The 21,258-nt window shown below is 47.9% G+C and overlaps 1 protein-coding gene and 1 long non-coding RNA gene across 6 annotated transcripts in view; one reads left to right on the forward strand and one right to left on the reverse strand.

Moving 5' to 3' along the window:
- Nucleotides 1–21,258, reverse strand: part of ZFHX3 (zinc finger homeobox 3) — an 832,685-nt gene that overhangs the window by 391,633 nt on the left and 419,794 nt on the right. For all 5 annotated transcript variants that reach the window (XM_090063359.1, XM_090063361.1, XM_090063365.1 and 2 more), the window contains one exon: nucleotides 12,168–12,384. The gene's annotated coding sequence lies outside the window, so the exon portion shown is untranslated. The remainder of the gene's footprint in view (nucleotides 1–12,167; nucleotides 12,385–21,258) is intronic.
- LOC149856978 (uncharacterized) lies at nucleotides 17,475–20,727 on the forward strand. Its single transcript, XR_016444272.1, has 3 exons — nucleotides 17,475–17,656; nucleotides 19,892–20,122; nucleotides 20,268–20,727. It is a non-coding gene; the product is annotated as an uncharacterized LOC149856978 (long non-coding RNA).

Genomic DNA, 21,258 nt, shown 5'->3' on the forward strand with positions numbered 1-21,258 from the left:
TTGCCAAGATGCACGGGGAAACAAATCTGTTCTCAAGCAACGGTGGCAACAAGAAACAAAGAAAGCTCAACCAAGTTATTATCCCAAAGTGGCTCTACTCCTGCTCCTGTCAAGCAGTTGTCTATGTGGTGTCTGGACCCTAAACTGAGCGTCCAGCTTGGGACCCTAAAGTCTGATGCACAAAAGTATTGAGCGCTCATAATCACAGCCGACGCGAGTAGAGCTGAGCTCGAATGTACAGGGTTAAGGACTCTGAGAGATGGGGACCCAGGGCATTTCAAACTGGCCACCCCAAAAAAGCGGTCACTTATCCTAAAGTACCCCTGCGTCTCGGAGAGGTCGTCAGCACGGATCTCAGCTCAAGCACTCGAGGCAGCGCGTGAGCAGCCACGTCCACTGGGGCTGTGCAAATGCCCTGCGACTGCCTGGGCTCCCACGCGAGGGCTGAACGGCCAGGGCAGCTGGATCTGCCCTTAGCCCCTTGCAACTCAAAGTTTGTGTTGAGGAGGACTGAAAAGCAGGACGAGGGTGGAGATGATGGGGTTCGTGTCGACCAAACCACCGAGAACATCAGATTCTAGACGGCACGTACAAGTAGCCGTCCTCTCCAAGTGCATCCGCCTGGACCCACTACAGCTAGCCAGCAAACGGACCTGCCTGGGCAGAGGGACAGGGGGATTGCAGCTGTATGAGGCACAAAGATGGCACCGGGCTGGCACTTCTCTGGGAATGCCTGAACCCCTCACACAATAACCATGCAGTATCATCACGCAGGGCAGACTCTGCGAATCCTAAGCATTTTCCAAACTCAGAGGGTCCCTGCCATAAAGAGTGAACGGTTTGAAAGACAAGGCCAGGGAGATGGGGCTATGAGAAAGCCATGTGACATTGGCAGCAGAGGTGCCCAACCTGGGATCCGTGGCAAGCGGCCTGCCGAGCGGCCCCAGAGTCCCGTGTCCAACTGGCTTGTCACCTGCGTGCCGCTCTCTCCTCCTTGCTTCTGGTCGCTAAACGGCACGAAGGCGGCTCACAGTGAATTAAGTCCCGTCCTAACATTACTTTTCCACACAGGCTGCTAAGGAGTCACCACAGGAATATTCTTTCATTCCCGAAGGGAAAGGAGGTGGTCTCTGCAATTACGAGACGGAGGGCAGAGAACCGGCGGCGTGTCGGACGCAGCACGGCGTGCCGCGGCCTCTGCAGATGCGCCCAGGGCTGTGGGGCACCGGTCATACGGGGTCCAGGGGAGCACGAGCAGGCAGGGATCTCGGCGCCCCTGCTACGGCTCTGCCAACAGACTCTCCGCAGACAGAAAAAAGACCTCAGGAAAAAGAGATGCTGCATTTTAATCCCCACAGCTCAGACCTCCTTTCCCCTTCTTCTCCCAGCCTTACAAAAATAGAAAGAACACATGTTCCCATTAGTCACTTGCTAGAGGGGAGCTGTGGGGTATGTGCTGACAGTCTGTACGTGGAGGCCTAATTTGAATACTATTTGCATATTCCAGGTAGACAAAGTGCAACTGTATTAAAAACACACGCACGCCAGAGCGGTACAAAGTGAGACAGAAGCCTGATGACATTTACCAGAAATCAAACCTTTTTCTCGGTATGTTTTCCAATCTGCTTGCTAGGGCCCCTCACGGCTACTAATGCCCAGCACGGCTAGTTTCAGAGAGGCTTTTAATTAAACTTCTGCTTGCCAAGAGTGGTTTGTATATGCAAAAGTGAGGACCCGGCTCGCCTCATGGGAACATTAGACAGACACAGCTCCTCTCTCGATAATGCCATTTGCCAGTCCCAAACGAGGAGGAGCCATTTTCAAGATAATCGGATGCAGCGAGCGCGTTTCGCTGCACTTTGCTGAGCTGAGATTCTGCCTGCATTTCCAAGCGCTTCGTTTGGAGTAATGAGTGTCTAAAGCTTATCACAGGCCTGAATGCATGCCAGCCCTCCTTGCTGCCTTCCTCTTGATCTTTAAAAGCTCGGTGATCTTTGGCTTGAACATAACCTTGGGGAGTTCAAAGGTTAAGTTTTGGGGATGCAATCAGTGTCTACGCGAGATAGGACAAGGCTACACTGAGGTTATGTCAAGGCACTGCCGGGGGGAGGAAAAAAGCCCCCGAATCACACAGGTGTCTCCGTTATTGATGCACCACTTCACATGACAGCAGAGATGTTGTACCAAGACCAGGACATTTCCCTAGTGCCCCTGACCCGACCTAACCTTTGCAACTCTGTCAGGACTAATGGTCAATAGTTATCAACTATCAATATGCAGCTGAAAATACTATTTATTGTGGCTCGGTCTACCCACTGGTCTACTGCGGATTTGCAGTCTGACTAAACAGTCCCCCGTTTCCTCAGCATAGCCGCAAGAATATTCCATGTATCAGGGCAAACACAATCATCCATCTATTACCCTATTATTTTCCATAAGCTCAGGAGAAGACACATCGGCAACATTAATGGATGCGAGTTTTGTCTTCCTACATACCCTAAACTAAATGGGATAAAACATTATTTAACTATACTATAAAGAAATATTAAATTAGTACTGTTACTATGGCAAAAGATACTATAGAAAAAAAATCTAAGGCTGATTAAGACAGAGACTAAGCCATATGGAAAAGTCTTATAGTAATTAACAGGAATGAAACCCGACAGGCTCCTGTAGCAATTTAAACACAATTACTCTCAAAACTTTACGGTTGGAAAGACAAGCCCTGGAATTTGGGCCTGGCCTATTTCGTTCCAGACCAAGATCCGAAGTCACTATTTATTTCTGTAGGATGGTTCGAAGACATGTATAAAAGCTCAGACGATTCCACCAAATATTTAGGAACTGGATTTCACCTATTCCTCACTCCGTATCATCGCACCACTGCAGCACATTACGTTTTTGTTCGTGTGCCTGGTCAGGGATAAGTCGAAAGAAAGCACCCGCTTCTGCTCCACTTGGTTTAGAGTGACAGACCGTGTCCCTCGAACGTGCGTCTGCACCTTTCCGAGGTGTATTAAGCAAGCTGACTAGCATCTGTCACATCTGGTTTTTGCCATCTTCCTGGGAGGAAGCCGTGTTGTGTGGGCTGTTTTTTTAAAATTTATGACGCACCACGTGTTTGTTAGCTCAGCGCGGGCACGGCAGAAGTGTGCCGTGCCTTGCACTTGGAGCGGAAAGTGGTGAGGTTTGAAATAGTTGCCCAGGAAAGAAGAACTGCTTTTTCCTACAAGACTCAGAGGGTCATGTTAACTGTGCAACCCAAAGTTGCAAACAATGACAGTGACTGCAAACTGCCTAGAAACACTTTAGCTGCTGCTACGAGGAGTCTGAGCATGGATAATTACCACGGGAGAGGGACAGATTCATTTGGCTGGCAAAAGCTTCTGATCCGACGCTCGGTGTCGCTTATCGTTATCCGCCAAGGAGCACTTGGCAGAGCCAAAACCAGTCAGTCTTTTGGGCATGGTAACCAGCATGCGACGGCTACAGCTTTTACCATTTCTTTTTTAAAGGTACAGCTTGGCAAAAATAATAAAAATTAATTGCATCAGATTTTGCATCGCAATAAAGAGAATAGAAGCAGGCTCTCTACAGCGCCTTTCATACTCGACATACCTAACAGCGCTTAAATGCTGAGGGCGCAAAGACTGTGCAGTTAAATGAAGCAGCTGTTATCTTCTCAAAATGGCTTAGCCACCCCTTGGACATGAGAACTCGTGTTACTGAGTCTGTCATGTGGAGAAGCAGAAAATAAAGAGGAAAAAAAGGGGAGAAAAAACCAATATAGATAGCATGAAAGGAAATGATAAGTAGATATTTTTAGCACAATGATAATTACTAATGTTCTATATTTACTGAAAGCTTCATAAATATTGAAGTGCTGTATTATCTATATAGAGACTGGTTCTGTGGGAATACGGAGATGTGTTATCATGACAACTATTAGTGAAAAAATGGCCAAATAGTAAACAGTCTAGTCTTGTTTCATTATTTTCCTTCAAATTCTCTGTTTCTACAACAACCTGGGTTTTCCTTTCCAAAACACAAAGCAGCAGAGAGCAGCACAGACACACACATGTACGTGCTGCTCCCCCCGCTTGGAAAAAAGGGTTATGCATTTAGAGACTGTGAGAGACACGGGCTTGCTGGGTCAGCTTGATCGGACAGTAAAACCCTTCACCCATCTACTGCAAAACTCAGCGGAGGTTGATGCAACTTAAAGGAGTTGGCTGCATCCAGCACTCTGCCTTCGTCGGTCTCTCAAGCCGTGTCCAACCGAGACATCTTTGGGAAATCTTCCACCCTTTCGCTCCAGCGCGTGCAAGATAAGATGCTGGTGGATTTGCCCAGTCGTGGTCCAGCCCTCCTCAAAGCAGCTCAGGCGGATGTAACAAGGGTTAAAATGTACACCGGGTTAGGTGATGGATATGGGATTTCCAACCGCAGCAGCCAGGGGTTAGTTTGTCATCTAAGGCATGCTCTCCGCAGCATTGATAATGCAGCCAATCATTTACCAACATAAAATCTTCTATGGGTTAAAACCAGGGACAAAGCAGTGACCACAGGAGTATGCAGGCACCCCAGACCCTTATTGGCGTGGGTGGTGGCGCCGAGTCTGTCCTGGATACTTCTCCATCCCTGGCAACAGCTGGACCTGGCAGACACGAGCCCCACTGGCCTATTTATCGTGCAATGGTGCGGACGCACCTGCAGACCTGAACAGGACCAGACGTGGCTGAGCTTTGAGAGGTTCATTCTGCGTCCACCCCAGGACAGCATCCGGCAAGCGCTCCTCTCCCTCGCGGGGTCCCACAAGCGCCGGGTGCGGAAGCGACACACGAAGTGTGCTGACAGCAACGATTACACGTGACATGTTTCTACCTGCGGGAACTTCGAAGGGGCTCACGATCGCTGCTCGCAGAGCTCGGCAGTGACTATAACACTGCACTCACTTCTCTTCCCAGCTCGCCGGCTTGCACTCGCAGGTAAAACTCCAGGCACCCAGCAGGCAACAACCACCAAAAGTGTGTTAAAATACAGGCTTAGCTTGGGCGGTGACCATGCTGGAGCTCAGTCGCACGCGAGCGGCAGGCGGCTGCGCAGGAAGCCACTGAACTACTTCCTAGTGTTAGACCAAACAGCAATTGCTACAGAGACACTGCACATTACTACAATCTGCACATCAAACCATGCAGAAAGCAACCCGCAATTATACAATTAGATTGATACACAAGCTTCCCGTTAGTGTTTATTTCTGCTGCCAATCACGCTGCTTACTGGAAAACAAGGGCTCTTAGCATCCATCCTGTTCCCTCTCGCTCTCTTTCTTTGCCACTGCAAACAGCTTTGCTGATCCACTGATTTTTTTGAACATCCTAGTGAATCTCCCCTTTAAGCCACTTCTTGGAGAGTCTGACACGCAGGTATATTTATTGCTGGAATGGGATCCAGGTCTGCACGTGATGGATGACATGACACATCCAGCCAGCTGCTGGTGGGGTAGGAAAACAGGATAGAAGAAACAGATCTGTGTTTACCATTAATAATTTATCTGACAGAGGCAGCTGCAAGAAACCCAATAAAAACCTTTAAGAATAGGGTAATACTTTTACTTGTCATTTTGTTAGGTCACCTCTGTCCTAGATTGGGCAGCAGCGGGGCCAAAAGGAGGGTTTGATCAAGAGAAGCTGCCAGACTCTGATTTTGCTCTTGTACTGCGCCTTTAAATTATTAAGTGTTGGGTACATAATAAAAGATGGCAGAACAAATCAAAACCACCCATCTCCTCACGTTTCAGACCGCTCTAACAGATCTGCCATCGAAGTCCTGGTGATCTCGCAGTTCCTGGGATGAATTCCTTTCCCCACCTGTTCTTTAAAGCATAGTGTGCACCTTGACAGCAGCATTTAACTTGCACGTGTATCTGTTAAAATCCAAGTACACAGAGGTGTACACCTCTGCCAAATAAGTCTGCCCACTAAATCAAGCACAAATAAGCCCATGCAGTACACTCATGCCGTTTATACACTACAACTGGTTAGCAAAGCTCACACACGTGAAGACGCACAGACGCGCGCACGCACTGAGCTCTGGCTAGGGGCAGAGCAGGTCTTGAACAGCCCGTCGTATCTTGTGGAGCTGCATTAGCCACCACCTTCTAGCGCTTGCTCTGCCAGTCACAACGGAGGCAAGGTATGGATGCAGCCCAGAACGTAAATTTAAAACGATCAGGGCACAGATAGGCCGAAAATAAGTGTACATGTGCAATTTGTGCTGCATCGTAGCATCTATGCATGCAGTCGGTCAGCTGGGTGCCAGCTCTGTTCTCTCTGCCTATTGCTGAAAATGCAGAGTGGTGTTGCTGTAGCCATTAGGGCCCAGGGAATATGCCAGAAGCAGAGTTTGTTCTGTAATTTTTTTTTTATTGGACACTTCTCCCAACCATATGCTTGGTCTAATAAAAATATTAACAAACAGATCTGGTTTCTTGCATCAGGGTGGTTATTACTGGTAGTTTGTGTATGTGCATAACCCAATCTCTAATTCCCCTATAACAGTTTATTATTTTATGGTAAGATTTTACAGGGAATCAGAGTTGAAGCCCAATAAATTCCCTGTTTGTTTCTATCCTAGGTATTTCCACAGTGGCTATCGAGACCCAGCTGAGAAATACTCTGACCATCGAAGCTACCTGGAACCCAAGTGTCCAGGGCACAAGCTGGTCTTCACTGGCATTAGGTCTCCAGATCCGAGTGCCCTGATCCGTTACTGAAGTCACTGGGGGTTGAGAGTGCTAACACTTTGCAGGATTGAGCTCTTAAATGGGGTCCTTTGCTTCCCATCAGTCGTGCAGATATTGCACCAATTACATCCCATCACTACAGCATGCGGTTGCTTCGATCTGTTGCTACGGCCCGTGCGTACTTCTTCAGGAGCCCTGCCCTGGACAGGCAGCAAGCTGCCTGGATCTCCCTGATACGAGCAGTAGGTCTCCTCAAGAATCGCTGCTCAAACCCGACTTGGGAAAACAAAATACTCCACCGCTCGTCTGTGCAACTGACTTCCTGCCAGGAAGGTCCAGCCTGCCCTGATCCCAGTGCTCCTTCTCCCAATGGGACCAGCTTCCCAACACCTTCCTCTGAGACGCTCTAATCCTCAAGGTTCTCTCACACTGGTGTGGGATCACCAGCTCCTGCATACATTTGCAGATTAGCAGCTCCTGCCATTAGCAAATTGGAAATTTCTCACACCCCCCCTCCCCCCCAACACACTTTTATAGATGGATTTTTCTTCCTTTCATAAAGGCGTTAGGATTTCAATTTCTGAGCGGTCTTTACTACCAGGAAAAGCATTTCAATCTTTGCCAAAGGGCTGCAGCCATTGGGTAGGGCTCTGGATTTCAGTGCAATGGTTGAGCTGAAGAAATAGGGCAAAGTCCCCTCGTCCTGTTCTCCTTATGGGATAAGCTGAGCCACACTGGTTTGGGACAAATATCTGATTTTCACAACATGAACATGCAGCTTCACTATTCAACAGCAAATCCAGAATCCAGAATTGTAATAGGGATGACATGATCTCATATGGTAAGCCTTCAACTACTCAGCAATGATCACCAACCTTGATTAGGGATTAGTCTGGAGGGGTGCTGTTTTATTTTGGGTGTAACAGGCCATTCAAAATCTCAGATGTAAATTATACTGGGTTACTGAATTAGGAAATCCTGATACCGGTCAACCATAGCTTTAGACCAGGAAGATAACTGGGCAGCCAAACTGGACCAGGTTGATTAGCTGTTTCTATTCCCGATCAGCAATCAGGTTCCTGGCCTATAAGCCTCCTGGTAATGGCAAAGAGGAGACCTGCATCGAATTAATGTGCAAACAAATGCTATGTTCAGGTATAAAAATAAGTATTTATTTGGGGCAAATGCATAACAGAGAACTGTTCAAATGGGAAGCTCTCCAGAAAAAACAAAAGTTTTATTGTTACAACGTTAGAGAAAACTTTTGAGCACAAAGGCAGTAAAATGTCACTGTTTCAGTATCACAAGAATGCACCCGCTGGCCATTTCTTAACATTAAGAAGATTTAAGAAAAAAAATCTAAATTCAAATTTATTTTTTTAAATCAGAAAACATCTTATAGCATTTTGGAGCCAACGGTGGGGGAGTTGCAACAAAAGCCTTCATTTACTTTCCTCAGAAAACATTTTAATATATCGCCTGGGATTACAACCATATTAGAGCCCCTAAACTTTTAACACCTGAAATATAAGCCTTTGAAATCTGGATCAGAGACTGCATGAAGGGAGAGGAGAGAGCAAGCACAAATGTTTTTCCAGATCTGGCACTTGAGCCAGTAAAAAGACCTCATTCTTTAGCAGTATATTTATTGCAGCACATACCCTTTTTCAGGGGGAGGAGCGCGTTGGTGCAATTCTTCACCAAATAGAAACCTTTTCTCTCCCTGCAAGCTACTGGGATTCGAAGCCTCGTGTCGTGTGCTTACTCGACCTCTCAGATATGCTCCAGGCACAGATGGCATATTCAGCGCTTGCTGCCAGACAGTTCTTCTCTTTGTACATTTTCTGCGGTGCTTTAACAGTACTTGGATTTATTTAGGAAGTTGTATTGCATCTAGCTGCAGTATTAAAAGAGGCCTCTGTCTCCTCCGGAGTCGAGAAGCCAGCAATCCCACCTCTCAACTTCCAAAGAGCACTGAAGACCTTCCTCCAGCGTCTCAGACTAGCCCCGCGGCAGCGTTTTGGACATGCACCTTGCTGCCCATCGGTCCGCTGGGCTGGTCTCACGCTTTTCCCCCCTGCCACGGCCCTGCCGCCTGCCTCAGTAAAGCAAGGGAAATCATGTCATGTTCCCGCGCCCGGGAGGAAGGCCTTCTCCGCTTCGTGTTTTAGAAGCGAGTGGTTAAACAGTTCAAATTCCTATTACATTTTGCCAATGGGCAAAGGGAATTTTATGTAATTAAGACCCATTTAGTAGGTTGCAAGCAAATGGATCAAATTGTCCTTCTGAATTTTTAACATGTCCTAAGTGGAAAGCGCTTGCTATTCGCTCACAAAGGGCTCAGCCATGCTGGGGCAGAACACAGCAGGCTCAGCACTGAAAGCAAAGGTAGAAAATGGAGGATGCAGATTATAAAATTCAGTCACATTTTAAAATTTTCTGCTACAATAATTCACTTTATGTAGAATTAATGTGGCTGATTGAACGTTTGTGCTGTAATTTACTTATAATTAACATTTTATGGTGAACAGATTTCACCATCTCCTTCATGCTGTGAACTCCGAGCCATAGGTCAAAAATAGAGATGAAACAGATAAGCACAAAATATTCTCACTGAAATATTAATGAGATTTTAATTTACTGCTTTAAAAATACATCTTTCATCAATGCCTGTATATCAAATCATTATTTTAATTTTTTAAAATCGCATTAAAAATATAATGAACTTTTCTAAGTGGCTGAAAGACACTGAAACGTCTGTTGTGAAGAGACCGCCCCAGGGAAGGAACGGGTCCAAACAGTCAGGTATCAAGGGTCTCTCATGCTCATCGGGCGGGAGCTGATTTATATTTGTCATTAAGTCCCTTTTAACATGAAAACCAAGTAAGAAGCCTGGGTCTCCCAGGCTTGGAAATCCAGCACCCAGCTCTGGAGGTACCCACCGCTCGGCTGTTACGTGGAGGAGGGCCATGCTGGTTAAGGATTAGGTCTAGCCTGGGTAAGTCCTGCTCCCCCCCGCCTGTCCAGTCACTCTTGACCCGGCCCCCTCCCCGGCTCGCGGCCCCCAGGTACCGCTTCTGCTCTGCCAGCGCCGACCGGGCGAGCTTTCCGCGGTCTGTCTCCCGTATGCCCCGTGTCACAAGGAAGGGCTGCCAGTGCAAATGGGCAAAGCCACGCATTCAAATCCTTCCTCAAAAGCTCACCGCTACCCTGAGGTCTGCACAGTGCTGGCCCGTACCCGCCCCGTGCGCCTCTTTGCTCCGCTCGTCTCTGCCCCGGTGCTTGCACCATGCGCTCTGCTCCAAGTGCCCAGTGGGGCCCCAGTTGCTGGCTGGGGCAGACCTGGGAGACGACCTCACGCCGGTCGGTGCAAAACGGGTGTAATGCCGGGGAGGATAAATGCACCAGAGAGGGCGAGGGACTCCGATACCGTGGGACCGGGGACCAGGCAGGCACCACGTTTTAGAGACGCTTCAGAGCGGCTGCGACAACGCCTCTGGATGCATCCTGGCAGAGCACGCACCTCACAGACTAACTAAATCAGAGCTGCGTAGCATCAGGATAGCTAACCGCCTCTCTTCGCAGAGTTCGTGGACAAGTAACCAGAAGAGCAATCTGGCAGGGAGCCGAAGACGGTTGACACCGTGGTGACACAAAGGCACTGACGCTCGCTACTCGTTCCTGTGTATGGAGACGCACATCTACAAATTCATGCCTGCTGCTGTGTACAGCTTGTTTGAAAATACACCTCATTTTCACATATCTTGAATTAATTTTCTTTCCACAGCCTTAGAAAAGGAGTCATTTTTAAGTTTTTCAAAATGTCTTATTTTACAGAATATTTTACGGGACATTTTCATAGACTCGTAAGTGCTGGAAGGGACCTTGAAAGATCATCGAGTCCACGCTGCTCGGGGCAGAAACACTATAGAGATCGAGTGATCCCCGTGCGGTGTCCGTCCGGTCTCCCCTTGAAGACTTCCCAGGCTGGGGACTGCACCCCTCCCTGGGAAGTCTAGTCCAGCTCTTCAGTTTTCCAAAAGTTTTTGGAGCTAGCATTGATCAGACTTGCTCTGATGCTCTTGGTTTGGGGATTGCCCCTCTCTTTCCCCCCTCATTCATTTCTTTTTTACATTTTGTCACAAGGAACCACAAGGATCAACAAGAAAAAGGCTAGAATTAAGTGACAGACAGTAACAATTGTGCTATAAATGACACCTTTTCACAAGGTTTCCTTTTAGAGAAAAATTTCACATTTGGTCTTAAAAACTAACAAAATAAGCAGTAAAATCCAAACAACATTTCAGGCAGCTGCCACCAAACCAGGGTTTCCTAGGAGAGTTACTATTTAGCCAGAATACCCACGGTAGGTTTTCTAACTGAAACAAAATGAAGGCTTTATCCAGAAAACCCTGACGCAGCCTTCATTTCCAGGGGCAATGGGGATGCTACAACGGTCCGGGCCAGAGACACTCGCTTCAGTCCTCGCCCCCTGGAAGAGGCTCCCTTTCTCCAAAGAGAAATGCTAGTGGTTCTGCTATTTACTCATTAAACTATGAATAACCTCAAAGGGCATCAAGCAGATGTTTAAACCTCTATTAAATTCAACTGCAGCAATCTTCTTGGACCATGTGTTTTGACAAAGCTTGTTGTATTTACTACAGACATAAAATAAATACCAGGTGTTGAGAAGCTGGCCTTATCTTTTCAGTCAGGTCCGGCTACATCTCAAAACTTGCAGCAAAGGGCTCGGCCATTAGGAAAGATACCGCGGCACTTGGGAGAAAACTGTTTTCTTTGTGGTCTAGGAGTGGGGAAGTAAATCCAAAAGGAACCTGGATAAATTCCCAACTCCTCCCAAGCCACATTTTTAGGGGTGTTGCGGTAAAGCAGGAAGGGTATCAGTTCATCCTCTATTCCTACAGCTTCCTGCGTTTCAATGTACTCTATGACAAATGACTAAGGCCATGCCAAGGATGGTCTGGGGCCAGAGAATGAGGATGTCAGCAAAAATCATAATTCAATGGAAATATTTTATTCCTGCTACTTCCCAGCTAGCACCAGCCCATTCAAAGGGATGATTAGAATTTCAAATGTAAAACTGAATAATATGAGCATTGTAAATCCGTCACAAACAGCCCTTAAAAATGTGTCAAGAAAAATATACATGCAATTTTCTTTTTTAAATTGCACTTTTTTTCCTAAAGGTTTGTTTGCTAGGAACTGGCAACTATTTGTTTTTAGAGAGCAAGTCTGCATCTGCTTCAAGAGTGAAGGCCTCCGAGACGTCTCCGTTTGGCTCACAAACAGCTTGTAAAGGGAGAGCACCAGGGCATGCAACGTTTGCTCTGCAAGCTCTGCCCTATGTACATTAAAACAGGCATTTAGGAGTTAAAAAAGAGAGAGAAAAAAAGCTATTTACCTGTGGAGGATTCCCCACGGAGAGGAGAGGTGGTGCTGAGCACCGGGTCCCATCCCAGAACAGCTCCAGAGGAGACCTCTCGGTCGAGCAGCCAAGGCAGAGCTCTCCCAACCCGGCTCAAGCCGCGTCCGCCCTCAGCAAGGCACTACCGAGCCGTGGCCCACAGGGCTTGGAAAAAGACATCGCCATGGCTGGTCAGGCTTGTCCCTTGCAATGCCTAAAAATAAAAAGAAGAGCTCCTTAGCATTATTTTGAAGGGATTAAAACATGAGCTCATTTCCAGGAAGAACACCTACATGCAAGGCCCTACCAGGAGGTTATCAAAGCCCTGCTCCATTGAGACACCCTGCTTTGGACAGCAACAGTAATGAATTACAGGTGAGCCCAAATGCCGCTCTGCTATATCCACCAACAGGGCCTGGCTGCAGCGTGGCTGTGGCTTGGAGCGGACGGAGAGGGACTGCCACCCGCACGCTGCAGACCACAGCTGGGGACTGAGCCTGCAAGGAAAGCTCCCAAAGCCGGGCCTGTAGCCCCTGAGCTAACGAGGAATCTCCATCAGCTGGGAAGAATGAGAAGGCCTCCAGCTCAAGGGGTCTCAGCTGTCAAGAGGCAACTCAACCAGGCACGATAAGCCAGAGCGTGTTGGCACCCTTTTGGTAAGGCAAACAGGTAGCTGCTAGGAGGAGCAGGGGGTACGGCTCCCAGGTGAGCAGCTGCAGCCCGATGGCTGAGCCCGGGGAGGAGAGGGTTGTGCTCGCTTTCTACTGCAGGCGAGGCAGCATGGCGCGGGGGCGCAGCCCTGGGATGAGAGCAGCAGCTGCCAAGCTGGCCCAGGGAAGCAGCTGCTAAAGAAATATTTTCCAGGTTGCAGTGGGGTAGGATCCTCTGTCCCTTTGATCTCCCAGCTGTTCCCGAGGTGCTGCTGAAGCGAGAGAGACTCTGCTTTACAAGAAGTATTAGTGAAAAGAAGCTCTCGTCTCTCTGACAGCTGGGCTTAGAAAACATGCTGTTGCTACACTTTCCGACGGAGATCTCTCCTCTCAGGCCCCTCTGCCTCTGTTTTCTAGTGCAATGAAATATATTTGAGAATATAAAATATGCTTCCACTCTAAGCCTGAGGAGCTGGCTCCTGCAGAAATTTGTATGAGAGAAGACCGATGCAAAACTTGACTGCAACCTCAACGTCTGCCCATGCGAGTGGCTACTGCACAGCGCGATCCTTGAGGGCTGGACGCGGGCAGCGTCAGCACTTGTCGGGGAACATCGCAGCCCACCTGGAGTTTACACAAGCGCACACTCGCAGCGCAGTACCGAGCAGAAGAGCGCGCGCAACCTCCGTGCCGCAACTGGAAAGCGGGTAGAAAGTGGGATTGGCTGAAGACCAGCCTGACTGCCACTAATCTCGGTTTCGTCCTGCTCGCTGAGTCTTTCCTCTCCCACGTACCCTGGTTTTCGCCCTTCTCTGGGTGCGTTCGGATTCTCTCCCTCCTAGGATGTTTCCCACTCTGCTTCCCTCTCCCAGCGCTTTAACATCAGCAGTGTTTGCAATGACCTCAGCTTCACAATCATAGTCTTTAATGTAAATAATTTACAGCAATAAGAGGGAGAAAATGCCTGGTCCACGTAGGCAGGATGTTAATGTATGCCTGAAACCAGGGGGTCCCTAATAAAGAGAGGTAGGCAGAAGGTATACTGGGAAATTCAATCATATGCCACGAGTTGGAGACACGTCTCTGGTTTCCTGGGACACTGTCGTTCTTGCAGGGGGCAAAAAAGAGCCTCGTGCTTGGTTGACTCTAGAGTCATTCTATATCTTTATTAAAATACCTTCTTGTCCTGGGGAATCAGAAATAAAATAAGTACACAAGCAAACAAAAACTTCAAGGACAACAAGGAAATCTAACCAGATGTACCTCGTGCCTATTCAGTCTCTCTCTCTTTTTTTAAGTGCCTTTGCTTAGTAAAAGCCATTGGGAATTATTACTACTTTTTTTAACAGCACTGAAGAATTAAAGCAAGGGAGAAAGGGAAGGCATGCAAGACAGAGAGAAAGAGGGCAAAAACAGAGAGGTTAAGCTCAAAGGCAGAGAGAGCGAAATGGACCAGATTATACAAAATTAAAAAGCAAATACGAGCAGACAATTTGTGACGAGTGATTGCAAGCAATTACAGTCCGGCTTTTCTGGAGGGAAAATGGGGAGGGGGTATTTCAGCTTAAAAGGAGACTTTATTCATTCCTGATCAGCTTCTCCTACTATTCTCTCTTTTATTCTTGGATATCAATTTAAAAAAAAAAAATCAGCCTTCAGATGTTACATGTCTAACCCTGGGAATCCCACCCCTGGGCAGAAGGGAGGATTTCAGCTTCCAATCAGCTCTTTCTATAGCCCTGAAAAACCAATTTGCTCATAAAGAATAAAAAAAAAAGAAAAGAAAAAGGAGGGAAAAAAAAAAAGAAAACCACAACAAGGGCATGCATTTCTCTTGGAGGAGAGCTTCAATTTTACTGTAATTGTCTGAAGAAGGGCTGCTTTGATCTGCAGAATTATTATTATGCTTTGAATGTCTGGCTGTTAATGTCACAGCTGCGCTTGGGGATGAGCACACCGAGGGAGATCGTGGGCTAACTTGGGGCTTGCCTCAGCCCCGGGTCCCCTTCCCCTGCCTTCCCATTCCTCTGTCGCACAGAAAAACTTTATTCCGTGGACGCCTCCTCGAGCACCTGGAGGGGACGGAGCCCCGCGCCGTTGCTGGGAGCGCGGCGGCTAAGTCTCAGCCTCGTCGGTGAGAGAGAGAGAGAAATTAAAATGAGAAGGGTATATCCTGCACAACCATTACGAGAAAAGGCTTGAACCAAATGAGTTCTTGTTTGTTAGCCTCATCTGCTCACAGGCGGCGGCACTGGGAAGGAGACTTTAATACTGCCAGAAACACAGGGAATTATTCATCCCACTCCTCTGATTTCAATTCTCTGAGTTAATAAATAGTTATTTTCCATCACTCCGTCCTGCCCCGCGCTGACGTGAAGGGCACGTTGGGCAGCAGAATTATTAAAGGAGCAGCCCCAGCAGCGCATATGAGCCACAACTTTGATCTAGAAGTGCGCTGGGCTCCCACGTGAAATCAAGAGGGGATTCATTCAACATTGGCCTCCCAACTCCGGGGGCTGGGCCCGCTGGCACGGTACAGCAGCCGTGCCCCTTTTCTGCAGCGATGGAGCCATCACGCTGCTCCTCTGACATTGCACCCAGATGCTGGAGCTCTGCAGAGGATGTGTGAGCACAACATTTATGAGCTGCGATCTGTTCGCGGGATACAAGTCGAGGGCCTGTGGTGGTACAGGGGTTACTGCCAGAGCCTCTCACCTTCCTAGACCCAGTTTCACATCTGATGCTGGTTGCAAATGAAATGATGAAGAGGTATACAGTTTTCATGCACAACACGCACCCGTGGGATCTGGATCATGAGGACAGCAAGTCATAGCTCATGGCAGAATACACCTTTGAAAATGGCAACAACCCGAACAAAGGAAAGCCGATGTTCCACAACAGGATGTATTTATTTCTATTTTATTTTCCAAAATCTGGCTGCGTGCATCCAGCAACCATACAGGAATCTCAGCGAAAGGCAAAATACCTGGTGTTCACGATGGCTTTTCATACATGAGAGTGCTGCCATTTTATGGTTGACCAGGCCTAGGAGCCTTGAAAATCTGGGACATTCCCCTTACGGATGTAAAATTCCTGATTCCTGCTGTATTTTTTCAAAAGATGAATAGACACTGAGTGTGTCACTGGTTCAGGACTTAGAAGACATCAGACGTGAAAAATCATCACATTATTACAGATGAAAAGTCTATTTTCAATACTTTTTGTTATTAACAGTTTTCTCTACCCTGAGCCCTAGAGAATTGGACCTCTAGTAACAGTAGCAGTCTGGCTTTACTGGAAGGGGTATATGAAAAATGCTACCGATTTAAAAAAAAAAAAAAAAAAAAAAAAAAAAAGTTAAAAAACTCTCTAAAACTTTTCCAAAATAGTTCTTATGTAAAATGTGCAGCATATATGGAGCACATGAAGATGTAGTTTGATATAAAGGATTTACAGGCGTTCATCTGGGACGAGCTGCAATACATCCAATGATGGCTTTGCTATTCACGGGTATCAGACATCTCTGCCTCACCAATAAAATGACCTCAACCTCACCAAAAAAAATCTCATTACCACCCTCACTCCATCATGAATTGTCTATCTAATCTAGCTACACACACGCACATAGATTTCCATTCAGAAGAGGAACTGGCAAATGGATCGTTTCTCATTCTGCTCTTTAATAGACACACCTTTAACGAACACAGCAGCGGGTTTCCACCTTTTTTCATTTGTGGATCTCTAAAAAATTTTGAATGGAGGTGCAGACCCCTTTGGAAATTTCAAATGGAGGTGAGGACCCTTCTGAATGGTAAGTGCGGGTAGTCACATACTTTTGACTGATCATAGTCATCTTTTGAGGAGCCTTGAGACAGTCTGCGAACCCCAAGGGGTTCGTGGACCACAGGTTGAAAACCACTGGTATAGAGCAAAAGTTGGGTACCAAGTGGCAACAAGAGTCACATTTCCAAGCTAGCGTATCAAAGGCCAGGTTTTATAGCCAGGAAGTCCAAACTGTGAACTGTGTTTTGAAATGTCAAACAGCCCGCTGGTTGAGAAACCTGTAAAGTTGGTTGGTGCTCCTCAAAGACAATACAACGCAACAGAAAGTTAAGTGCTGCGCCAAGCGTCACAGGAAATTTTCATCTGCACTTTGTACTTGACAAACTGTCCCGCATCTGGTTGCTGAGAAGCTGCTCCCAAAGCCGCTCTGCTTCTCGCACCTGATAACCCCCCAGCCTGGCGTCCAGCGCCGACGCGACATGACACGAGGGTTTCACGGGATGGGATCTCCTTGTCACCAACGCCGGTCACTGCTCCGTCCTGATTCTGTTCGACCTGTGACACCACTGACCACGGGGCTGCACCGTCTCTTCTGGAGACTTCAGGCAGTGTGGATGGGGTCCCATTTCAGCAGCTTAAAGGTTATCCCTCCAGCTTGATCCCAGAAGCTGCTGTTGGGCACTGCCCGCTTGGCTGCATGGTTTAAATAACTGGAAATGAGGAATACCTGGGTGTCTCCACCAGAAGCATGGTGTGTGGGGTCAACAGACGGGCCACTACACCTTGCTGCCTCAGCATCTCCACCTGTAAGATGGGGTCATTCACACCTACCGCGTAGGGTCCCCTGGGAGAATTCACCAGCTGGCACGTGTGCCATAGACTGAAGGTGAAAAGGGCTATTAAGTGCTTATTATTATTGATGCAATGATTCTCTCCTGCAGGGCTCCGCAGGTCTGTAATCCCTTTTCTTTCATCATGGATATGAAGTTCCTCTGGGAGAAACCGAGATGACTGGACGACCAGGCGATCACACGCAGCTCTGTGTTTCTTTTGGTAAGGTGAAGTGTACACAAGGCTGACCTGGTTTCTTAGGCCTTTGTCTACATTAAATGAGCTTAGCAACGCCGCCGCCAAGACCCCGGAGAGCAGGCGAAGCTTTATTCATTGCCGGGTGGATTTCAAGGTGGCAGGTGAAGCCGGGACTCGCGGAGCTGGGACGCTTCGGCCTGGGCCACGGTGTCCAGTTGAAAGGATGCAGTGGACCGGTCCCCAGGTCTTCCCAGAAAGCGAGCTCAGGCCGCTCGAGCCGCCGAAGCGAGCTGCTGCGCATGGTAGGGGGCACAGATCCTCAGATATGAGCATCCCTATTCTTTTCTGCATGCTTCAATGAGCAGGGATATAATTAAAAATGTAACACTTTAATTATCATTCTTATGCTTCAGAAACGCCCCGCTGAGATGAACAGTGGACAGTTCACACCTCTCAGAACTATTGTTTAAGCCTGTCTGCAGCCTCAGGCAGATATTGCTGCTTCATTTACACTTGCTTCGCAGGCAGAAGGGCTAGATTTCTCTCCCCTTCTTCTAATGAAAGCTTAGGCTCTGGCGCGCAAGATGACAGACTGCAAACACCGACTTGCAGAGGTGCCATAAACTAGCCCCACCTGACCCCCTGCCCTGCCTGTCTCTGGGCTCCTCTTCCTCACGCTGCAGCGACAGCTGCAACGAGCTGGGTATTTCTGCGAGCAGCCACGGAGAGCAACAGGCCCTAGACCGGCGCACGTGCGGCGTGGAGGACACGCTGGGGCGGATCGTCAGCTCTGAGATTTTATTCTCGGCAGTCTGGCAGAATCCAGGTCTGTCACCCTGCAGGGAAGAGCTAATTGTGCTTTTGCCCCCAGGGTTGAGTCTGAGGAAATTAAGGGGTTTTAATGCCGGAGTCTCTTTCAGTTATATCTGTTAAGCAGGTTACATAACTTTAAAATGTTTTTTCACACAAGCAACAGAAACTGCGTGACAGGCACGTTTACACATTGCTCAACACATCCTGTATAAAATATTAAAATAAGTACATATGCACCTGCACTGTCATGTGCTGTAAACTGCGGTGTCACAATACCAACCCTGCCAGCCAGCTGCCAGAGTCGCACCGGGTTTTGAATTTAGATCCCCTCCCCTCCATTTCCCTCTTCCTAGCGTAAGGGATATTTTTCATCAGACTTCAATGAAAATGAAGGTTTTCTGAGTAGTTTTGGAGTTCTTCAGATGTACCCAGCACAGGGCAGATGACTGGACCTGGCCTAGCACGGACCTGAATGTCCTGGCAGCAGATCTGATGGGAATTTCCCCGTGTCCCTGTTGTGAGATGCTCCAGTCCGGGGGTTGGGCAGATGAGGTGGTTATACAGGACCGCCTGGGGGAGTGGGACGTTAAAAGGAGCACGGTTAGCCGCTCCAGGGCTGCAAGGGTTTGTAGACAGGCCTCTGCTAGAAAGACGTGGAACTAGAAAGGCAAGCGCCTCGATGGCATCGCTCTTCGGAGGGTCCCGAGACCTCTGGCACTTGCTGGGCAGTCCCTGTGACGAAGACCCGGCAGGAGTCGTACGTGTTTCTAGATTTCATACGGGAGCAGGAACAGCTCTTCTGGAAGGGCACAGCTTGGCCGTGACGTACAGCGATCTTCCTTCTGATTCCAATAGATCCAGAACAACAGATTAATTTAGGGGTGAACAAGCTTTTTCTAGCATAATGTTTCTTACTTTCCCCAAAGGTTTGAGTAGACATGCTCAATAGCTTTTCCTTCAATCCACCATGATGTCCATCTCCTTTCCGCTGTCTGAGCCCTTCGACAGTGCGCCTGGTCGGATTCGGAGCGGTCTGCCCTTGGTCTCAGATGGCCGGAGTCGGTTCTTCCTGGCTAGAAGCTCTCACTGCTTGTCCCTCACCTTCCAGGGCTACCCGATGTATTGTCTCCACTTTCAGCTATTGAAATTGGGAAGAACAAATGTAGATAACGAGCCCTAATGACAGTTCCTGCTATAATGTTACCTATCGCAGTGGTCGGGAACACAAGGAAGTGATGGAACAAAATACAGAGGCAGCGATAAATCTCCGGGACAGCGAGGGAATAGATGAGTCTTGGTGAGGGGCTACACTTTATACCTGCCCACGCCAAGTGAGTCTTTGCTGGTCCCCAGGCTCGTGCTTTCATAACGCTCATAGCATAACATTTCATAACACTCTGCACATAAATAACTCAAACCCTGTTTCTCTAAACCCCTCTCCTCCAGATCTCATTGCGGCTCCTGGGCCTGTATCAGCCACCCAGCGACCATCTCACTTAACCACATGTTTCTGGTGTCCTGAATCGTTCTGGGGCTGCCGAAGGAGCACGGACGCTGCGTTCGCTACCAGTCGCGCGCTTGTCTCTTCTAGGAATGGAAGACTTCAAGGGGTCGGTTGCATTGGAGGCAGCCATGGCACATAAAGACGTACAACACAGTAAAGGCTGCTCCCCTTCGGTATGGCATGATTCCCACTTACAACATAAGCTTTCGGGGACAGTATGGTGGCCTCCATTGCTTTTTGCCCCACATCAGGTAGACTCTCAACCCTTACCACAATGATTTAGCCTTTGAGTGTAATTATTTGTCCATTTTTGTTCAGACGCCATCATTTCCTTCTGTGTATGGAAAGAGGAAAGCAACACAAAGCGTGAAGAGGGAACAGCACATGCCCCTCCTGCCTCCCTGGCTCTTTGTCTACAAAACCACCTGCTCCTGGCGGGAAGGTCCAGTTGAGTTCTCCCTATCTGCACATCTTCCCCAGCACTAATTAGTAATGCAATCCTGCCAAGAGTGAAGTTGTTTGCCACGTCCCCTCACTCACAATGATTTATGTTCAATTTCTACAAATGGAGAAAATGAGATTTCAAATTTCAATGCCATTTCTGCAATGAGGTGATTAAAAGAGAGAGAGGTATTGCATTGTACTGTATAGAATATTGATCCCAGTGCTATTTTCCTTTGCAATAACCATTAGCTCAGTATTATTTGCAAACCTCTAATGTGAACCTGGAGATGTAATTTACATTTGTGCTTTGCTTATTTGCTTTAACAAAACAACAGAAAAGCTTTGGGTCTTTCAATCTATCCATATTGTCAATAAAATTAGCAGCTTATACAAAAAAATGCATATGCAAAACCATCACTTCCGTGTAAACTACCACGAGGCTGTAAGTGCTGTTCAGAAGAGAGTGAAACTATTAAAAGGCTCTGAACATTTGACAAGCTGAACGCACAGCACATTAAGGCAAAGTTGCCTTTTACCCACTTTAATTCCTGAGCCCCGAAGAACCCGCACGAGTTTCAGAAGAAGCGTCCGAGTGTCCCTGGGAGAAGGAAAGTGTTGACAGGAGATGTCTGGTGGGTCACGCCCGGCGGGTGCGTGCACACCCTCCCACTCACTGCCACATGCTTTTGCTGTCACCACTAGGAAACTCGCTCCTTACAGTCACTACGCGAGACCCTTTAATAGCCAGCACAAGGCGTGTGCGCGCGCACACACACACGCGCGCACACACACACACGCACGCTGCACACAAATGCTTTTGGCGATGGGGCTTCCAAAAAGAGGGGAGGGGGCAAAAGCGAAGAAA

This window comes from Crocodylus siamensis, chromosome 9 (assembly GCF_052110815.1).
Source record: "Crocodylus siamensis isolate JL-2025a chromosome 9, ASM5211081v1, whole genome shotgun sequence".
NCBI classification, from domain to species: domain Eukaryota; kingdom Metazoa; phylum Chordata; order Crocodylia; family Crocodylidae; genus Crocodylus; species Crocodylus siamensis.